The sequence below is a fragment of the Podarcis pityusensis genome (assembly GCF_964106645.2).
Source record: "Podarcis pityusensis genome assembly, chromosome: 8".
NCBI classification, from domain to species: domain Eukaryota; kingdom Metazoa; phylum Chordata; class Lepidosauria; order Squamata; family Lacertidae; genus Podarcis; species Podarcis pityusensis.
Window position 1 is genome coordinate 16,519,419 of NC_138033.1, and position 7,675 is coordinate 16,527,093.

The window sequence follows — 7,675 nt, forward strand, 5'->3', positions numbered from 1 at the left end:
CAATTTGCTTTTCACTGTAGGTTTTGAATCAAATGTTGAACGTGAGTATTGTGAAAGCTTTCTATGGTTATTCTATGGTTTGTAGTGAGAAAGTTCCATTTATTTCCATTTAGCGTGCTGTTGTGAAAGTGAATGATTACATTGTGAACCATTGTTTTGTCTACGTAGTCCATAATGGGAAAGTGGGAGGAAGGCGGGGAAGAAAAGAGTAGGTCTCCCCCCCCCCCAAAAAAAATAGAATCTGACTCAGGGAAGAACAAACAGAGCTAATATGATTGCCCTTTCTTAAAGCTAGGCATTTGTCAAAGCATTTGCTGCCCCCCTATATTCATTGCTACCATTAAGGAAATGAAAGCTGGGGCGTCTCATTGTAGATCTCCCCAAGCAGTGTTTCATATGTATCTGGACTTTGATTAATCTCCTTTCATATAGAGAGCACTTTTAAACAGCTGACAACCCTTCAAAGTAGAAGATTTTCCTCTGTATAGGTGGGCACCTGACATAGTGTTAAGAGTACATAAAAGCCCAAGTAATTCCATTTGCTTTTCAATTTAGGATCCTCAGGTGCATTCGACACTGGAAGTGAGTATTTTGAAGTCTTTGTGTATTACCTATATGGTCTGTTTTGTTTGAACCTCCCCCTGCAAAATGCAATTTTAGGTCCATCCAGGGTTTAAAATTGCCTTTCTAAATCCCCGCAGTTCTGTATATATCTTTGTTTTGGGCAGCTGATTTCTCTTTTGTTCAGAAAATAGTTTTATTTTCCTTGTATGCTCCAACTCCACTATTGTTTTGTCCTTGCAAGTTGGACAGTCTACTCTGTTACCTGCTCTTGTAACCCTCATGGAAAAGGAGAGTGAACTCTACACCAAATTTACCAGCCTGGCTGTTAGAGAGGGACCCTCCTTTCGGGATGTTTTAGAATTACCATGGAAAGGAAAGTTGCTAAAATGATGGCAGTGATACTGGACGTGAGCCTGAATCAGTTCTGATGGGTTTTTCTGTATATTCTAATCTTTCCTACATGAAAATGAGGAATCCTTGTCTGAGAATGAAACTTGGTCATTCCATGTCAAGTGATCCAACTCTTTACTTCATGTCATCCAATTTTGTTAATATTTTGTACACTTGTACAAACTATAATAGCAGTTACTTCAGGAATTTCTTTAAAAAGTTTTTCATTTAAAAGATATCTGTAAAGCTAGTAAGGCTTTTCTTTTAAAAACGTGTTCCAAAGCCGAGTTATAGCTTGCTCTGGCGTGATGGAATTAACGCTTTGAAAGAATTCTTGTTAGTACTTGATATGTATTGACCCAAATATGTGTTACGTGCCATATCTGTGACTGGATCTTCCATACCATTTGCTAATCAGTTCAATCTGCTTTTCAATTTAGCGTGCTGATGCGACTGGAGCCTTGGCAGTGAGTATTGAGATTTTTTGTTTTGATTTTAGTGGGAAAGTGGAAGGGAGATGAGGAAGAAAGGAAAAGTTATTCTCTGTCACAATATAACCTCAGCCAGGGAAGAATTCACAGAGCTAAAATGCCTTGCCTTTCCAAAGGCAGGAATTTTGAATGATTATATTTTAGATATAATCTGCTGTGCCCTGTATCCTTAAACTGGACTTTGGCCACATATTCTCTCAAAGGACACTTTTATATAGTGGACTGTGTACTGATGGTTGTTCAGAATAAACAACTGTGCTGTGTCAAGTGTTGCAGATTATAAGGGGCGCAAACAACATGAAAGCCTAACAAGTTTTATTTGTTTTTCACTGTAGAATGTGCAAAGTTTATTGAGCGTGAGTATTGTGAAACCTTTGAATGATTATTATATTGTATGTAATGTGAAAATGGAAAGCAGGAAGGGAAGGAAGGAGGTGGTCAGAGGATGATCCCAGCAAGGGAAGAACTCATTGGGCTATAATGTTTGCCATTTGTTACAGGCAGCCAAGTTTTGATACCCAGGCAGAGAATTATAAAATTTAGCACAAAAACATAGGAAGTTCAACTTGTTATTTCCATTTACTTCTTCTCTTTTTCAAAATATGATCCAAGCCAGGGAAGAACAGACAGAGTTAATATGATTGTCCTTTTTTAAAGGTAGGCATTTGTGAAGAGCATTTGATTATCATTTGCTGCTTCCCTACATTCATTGCTGACATGAAGGAAATCAAAGCTGGGATGTCTTATTGTAGGTGTCTCCAAGATAGTGTAATATGTAACTGGACTTGGATTGACATCCCTTCATATCTCTCCGGAGCCTCCCACAGCCTTCCAGAGGCCTCGCACAACCTTCCCAGAGTCGGGCAAGGTAGTAGCAGGCCTTGAGCGAATGGTTCCATGGTTCCTTCCTCACTTTGCATGGTTTTGCCTTTGTACGTAAACCCCCGAAACATGACGCCCATGGGACATGCAGATCTACTGTACTGTATATTGTCACTTCATATGACAAGTCTTGTGTTTCCTGTTGGTGTAAAGTTTTTGGGAGCATTGGAGTGTGAATGCCTCATGATTAACTGGAGTATCTGAATATCTCTTGAAGGCCATGTAATTTGAGTTGTATTAAAATGTTCATATCTCACATATCCTTCCTGGAAAAGGTCACTTAGTATTGCTAACAGCTGTAATAAAAGCAAGAATCCGTGAAGGAAAGGAAGCATATGAAACAAACAAGCAGCATGTAATATGAACCTGGACTTGATTCCATATTGTTCAACTGGACTTGGACCAGGCATCCCCTCTAAGAGAACACATTTTAATTGAAAACTGTCTGGTGATAGTTATCTATTTTCATAGGCAGTCATCCGTAATGTAGGGCACCTGAAAGCATAATAAGTTCAATTTGTTTTTCAATTTAGGGTCTTGATTTGAACAACTTACTGAGCGTGAGTATTCTGGAACTTTTCTGTATTTTTTATATAGTCCGTAGTGGGAAGGTAGTAGGGAGGCAAGGTGGAAGTTCTTTTCTGCCTCAGAATATGATCCTAGCGAGAAAAGAATATGATAAATAATCGATTCTCCTGTTGTAAGCAGCCTACTATAGAAGGAACCCTTTGCAGCTGAATTATCTCTTTTCTTCATAGTAGTGTTAGATCATGGTATATATTAGATTTGGTCCACATTTCCAGAAATACTATCTTGAAGAGTTTGCTACTTAAGCAACAAGGTTACTCACAGTTTCCTGCAGAGTTTCAGGTGTCTCTTAGGATCTTAGTAGGCCACTCCCTTCCCTGGGGGCAGGGTTGCGGGCAGGCCCCACACTCCAAGTGTGGGGAGAGAGCCAGTGTGGTTAAGAGCGATGGACTTGTAATCTGGGGAACCGGGTTCGCGTCTCCGCTCCTCCACATGCAGCTGCTGAGTGACCTTGGGCCAGTCACACTTCTCTGAAGTCTCTCGGCCCCACTCACCTCACAGAGTGTTTGTTGTGGGGGAGGAAGGGAAAGGAGATTGTGAGCCGCTTTGAGACTCCTTAGGGTAGTGATAAAGCGGGATATCAAATCCAAACTCTTCTTCTTCTTCCCACCGTGTTCAGCGGGGGTGTGGCAGTGCCCTCACATCATGGGGGAGTCCCGGCCGCGTCACACCCCCACTGACCAATCCAGTCGGCCATGGCCGTGGCTTATAGCATTTACGCAGCCACACGGCCTGGTTGTTCTCCATCTTGGTTCCTGCCTCAGCACATCCACAGGGCTCCCCCTACTGGTGGTTGACCCTTACTGGACTACCTGCATGTCGGGCAGGAGTCAGATATAGTCAGTTCAATTCCAATGCCTAAGCCAATACCACTCACATTCTGTGACCAATTAAGTTGTGGCCTTTATTAGCCCATTAAACTAAAATACTGGTGTCCATGTGTTTTATTATTCAACAAATGGGGGAAAGCTCAGGGCCTTGACATGCAATGCAGCACATGGAAATATGGGACAATGCTGCCTATTGGATGTTGAGGTCCTCTCCCTTATACACCTCAGTGATGAATGCTTGAGCTGCTGAGGAAAGACTAACTATATACACACTTCTATATTTCAGGGTGTTACTGGTGTAGTTGTGAGTATTGCTGATACTTTTAAATGAGCAATATTTTGGTTTACCACGAAAGGGGCATTATTACTATTATTAGTATTATTTAACTAGATGATACCCAGTAGCTTCTTTTGCATTTGTGTGTAATCTTTGTTTGTGGCCCTAGCAACATTAGTGCAGTCTGAGTAATAGCAGTACTATGGTTCTCCAAGTGGAAATGGAGAGAAGCAACAGGTTGAGCCTCTGCATAAAGTTGTTAACCCCATTCCCACCCCCTAGTGCTGCATTTCATGTGGGGACCCCAAATGCTTCCCCCTCAGAATAGTGCCTCATTTCCCACCCCCCAAACAGGGCTGGAAGGCAGGAAAAATGGCACTGAGCATGAAATGCAAATCTTACCCCCTGGGGGCAAGGGAGGCGCGGTTGGGGAAAGGAGTGGTATTCAAGAATCCATTTAGCCTTCTGATATCTTACATGGCTGAGTTTTCTACCACAAGCCTAGAATGGAAAACAGACAAATGTGCAGATTGGTGCCTCATTATTTGCATTTTTATCTTGTATTTACATCTTGTGGACCACCATGAGATCTTCTGATTAAGGGCAGTATATAACAAATATATTAAATATAAACAATCGTAAGAAACATTTTACAGTAGCTCTGAGCCTACAAAAGCTTCCCTCAGTGTGGAAATGGCTGCCTTCCTTGGTCTATTTATTCAGAGGAGACCGACTGAAATTAATTACCTAAGTTAGTCATGTCCATTAATTTCAGTCAGTCTTCTGTGAGTAAAATATATATTTCTCAGTGATAAGCAAATCTTTGTTCTGGGTAGCCTCTCCTTCCTTTCAATTAAATGCCTGTTTGCTAGTCATTTAGTGACCTGTAGTGACTTACTTAAGTGTCCTAAGGAAACAGAGAAATAACTTGTGTCTTTTGCTTCTTTTTCAACAACAATCTACCTGAGCAGTAAAGAATTGTAAGTATTTCTATGTACATAGTCTACATATGGTTCATCTGTGTCATTAGCAATATCCTGGTGGGACTGAAATACTTCAGGGGAAAGGATTACCTTTCTCTGAGAGCCTCCTATGTGTGAAATATTTTCTAGTCTGTAGAGAAGCTGTCAGATTAGGGGGTAGGATGGGTACCCTGTCACCACTGAATATGCTTTGACTCAAATCCACAGTATAACATATATACTCCATCATACAAAATGAAATCAAGACCCTACTAATAAAACTTCAGCTCAGTTGACTAGATAACATACTCAACTCTGATGATAAACTGGAGAGTTAAAGTTGGGCCTGTGGTGATACCACTCACTGCCTGGACTCCTGAGAAATGATGCTCTGCAGATATTGTTGGATGCTAAGTCCCATCATTGTTGACCATTGGCTATGCTGTCTAGGAAAAATGGGGACTGGGTTCAAGAATATTGGTAGGTTGTCCCTCAATTCCCTTTAGAATAAGATTGTCATCACTACATTAATTTATATGATTTACTTTATTATTTCCAGGTGTATTACGGACTGAACATACCTACGCTCCTGGACCAGGTTGACAATGACTTCTTGCTCCTGCGCACTCCACATTGCCACTCCAAAGCCAATCAAGTGAAACCAGAGAATCACGAATCATACTAGTACACTTTAGATAATTTCTGTAACTGATTTTGTTGTCTTTGTAATAGAAGGCAGAGGGCACTAAAAACTGCCCCACTACCCCCCTGGAGGATGGCAATCGCTTTGCAAAAATAAAAGAAAATTGCAATGGCACTGAAATGGTTTGCTTGCTTTTTATTAACGGTCCAACTAAGAAATCATAACATTCATTACTGCTGAAACAAGATCCACTCACATGTCACACATGTCACCACGTATGTTTGTTTTTGTGATATATGAATTCAGTAAATACAGGGCTGATGGCAACTAGGCAGTGGCTCGCTACAGAATGGCCCATCTTCACTACGAGGTAGTAAAACCACAGGACTCCACCTATTCATGAATTTTCTGCAAACCTGTTCAGGAATCTGGGCACATGATGACTTCATCCTGCAGTTTGATTCCCGGGTTGGGAATCTTGTTGGAATAAAGTTATAAACTCAAACCAAAAAGGGGCCGGTCTGTGGTGGGGTCCCCTAGCCAGCTTAGTCTTCCGAGGCCCAGTAAAAGTGTGCCAGACTGCTCCCTCCTTCTGCTCAGGCCTGCCTCTCTTTAATTTGTGGTGGAAGCAATGCAAGCTGGTCCAAGCTGGAGATGCATATAAGCAGTGGTTATGGGAATAAGTGGAGAAACTAGTGGTCAGAAGGAAAATTAGGGGAGGATTATGTGGTTAACGTCCTTGGTGTAGAAACAGCTTCCTTTTCCTGAAATTATGGAAATTTCATCATATGCCCACTCAACCAAAGCTGCATATGACAGGCCAGGAGAAAATCAATTTTAATGATTTGATTTGTTGTATTTCTATGCTGCTTTTCATTCAAATGAATCCCAAAGTGCCTTACGAATAATAAATAACAATAGCGTAATAAAACATAAAAGAACATTACAAATACAGCATAAATAATATAAAGCAATTAACCAATCATCAATAAAACAATTACAACCTATAAAGCAGCAACTAAAAACATAGGCTAAACATCGCAATTACAGTAAAAGTCATATGATTAACAAATCAACACAGCATTTACAATCTATAAAACAATATTGACAACAGAATAGCAACTTAAAAAATAAGCAAAGCACTGTTAAGGTTATACACAGACACTGCATGCCCTCATGACTCATAATATTTCACTCTAGTCAGTTCATTAAAATACACATAAAACACAGATGCTGCCCATTGTTACACCAGCTCAGCCAGATGCTGGGGTCCCTGGGCAGTGGACCATGGTGGAGACAGTGGGGCTCTGGGCCTACTGCCAATGGTAAGGTGGGCATTGACTGGGTAGCCTGCCCAGGCATTGTTGACAAAAAACTTGTCTCCCTCACTCATGATAATCAGGAGGTCAATTCCCACTTGAGGAAGTTTGAGACAAGCCTGTCCCTCCTGAGCAGTGAGTCATGGCTGCACTTGGTGTGGAGGCCGACCAGGAGGTCCAGCAGTGCCTCCAATCTCAGTATGTTCCCGCTGCACTCTGTCCTGTCCACCACCAGCTGCCCCAGCTTCTGCAGCCTCACCCTGGCTGACAAGTTGGTGAAGGAGGAGGTGGACGCTAAGGGGAGCAAGTGGAGCGGCCAGTTGAGTCCACCAGGCAAGAGGGAGAGGCCGCGAGAAAGACGTTGAGTGAGGAAGCAGGATCCGACAACCCTGATGAGCTTGCAACCGGTGACTCGGAGCAGCGGCTTGGTCTCAGCATCCAGGCTTTTGCCCATGGAAGGCATGAAAGCAGAGCATGTCAGCTGGCAGCAATTGAGGATGAGATGCAGGGGTGGGCAGAGGAACTGGAGAGTGTGGAAATAAGCATGCTTGCATCCCTACCTGGCCACAGTGATCCATGCGACGGTCATCTCCAGGCTGGACTATTGTAATTCGCTCTATGCGGGGCTGCATTTGAAGCTGTCCCAGAAACTCCAGTGGAGTACAGGGTGGAGTACAGGGTCAGATTTAAGGTGCTGGTTTTGACCTTTAAATCCCTTCACGGCCTAGG

General features: G+C 42.2%; 1 long non-coding RNA gene across 2 annotated transcripts; it reads left to right on the forward strand.

Annotated features, from left to right (window-relative positions):
• The first annotated feature begins 14 nt into the window (after positions 1 to 14).
• On the forward strand, positions 15 to 5,801 carry LOC308484532. 2 transcript variants are annotated; one of them, XR_013989940.1, is made up of 6 exons: positions 15 to 41; positions 556 to 582; positions 1,395 to 1,421; positions 1,781 to 1,801; positions 2,861 to 2,887; positions 4,032 to 5,801. It is a non-coding gene; the product is annotated as an uncharacterized lncRNA (long non-coding RNA). The 2 variants fall into 2 exon arrangements; XR_013989939.1 differs by having other exon boundaries at positions 2,861 to 5,801.
• Positions 5,802 to 7,675: the final 1,874 nt, after the last annotated feature.